Source organism: Etheostoma spectabile, chromosome 13, assembly GCF_008692095.1.
Source record: "Etheostoma spectabile isolate EspeVRDwgs_2016 chromosome 13, UIUC_Espe_1.0, whole genome shotgun sequence".
Lineage (NCBI taxonomy): Eukaryota > Metazoa > Chordata > Actinopteri > Perciformes > Percidae > Etheostoma > Etheostoma spectabile.
In genome coordinates this window covers 27,370,213-27,370,936 of record NC_045745.1, presented here as the reverse complement: position 1 = coordinate 27,370,936, position 724 = coordinate 27,370,213, and the positions used below count along the sequence as shown (strand labels likewise).

Here is a 724-nt window from a genome sequence, read left to right as displayed (position 1 = left end):
TGAGATAACTCTTGTTATGAATTGATACTATAAATAAAATTGAATTGAATTGAATTGAAGAGTTAAAGCAGGGGTAAAACTGCAGGTTTGTGTTAAAATGTTAAATACCTGCCAAATAAAATTGTCTTACTCCCAGATAGATAGACACTGTAGCGTTATGGTATAATGTAAATGTGGCACAATTAAAAAAACAAAAAAAACAATTATGCAACACTAACAACTACCGTCTACTCGGAGTGCCTGCATGCATGCATGTCTGCATCTTTTACTGCAGCTGTGTGTGTGTGTGTGTGTGTTTGTGTCAATGTATGTGTGAGTGTGTGTGTATGTAATTCACATTGGCTCAGTTTCTCGTTATCTAGTCAAGTCAGCATGAATAAAAGCTGAGGGAGCACAGTGATTTAGTAATTAATATTTTACTCCGTCTGCCACTCTGCTTAGAGACAGAAAGAGAGACAGAGAGAGAGACGATGAGAAGGTTTACACAAAGAGATGGAGAGAGTCGATTAAAGATAGACTGATTCCATGTACAAGCTACTCATTTAAGATGGATGGATAATAAGAGAAATAATGTGATGTGTGTGTGCTTAATCAGGGTTGATTCAGAGGGATGAATTCTGTCCCCTGCTGAAGACAGAAAGTCTGGCTTTGACAGATCCAGCTGACTCTCGTTCTCTCTCGTTCTCTCTCTCTCTCTCTCTCTCTCTCTCTCTCTCTCTCTCTC

At 38.7% G+C, this 724-nt stretch overlaps 1 protein-coding gene across 3 annotated transcripts in view; it reads left to right on the top strand.

The window, feature by feature from the left end:
- LOC116700585 (Down syndrome cell adhesion molecule-like protein 1 homolog) overlaps positions 1-724 on the top strand; it is a gene marked incomplete at its 5' end in the record, with an annotated part of 54,215 nt that overhangs the window by 27,114 nt on the left and 26,377 nt on the right.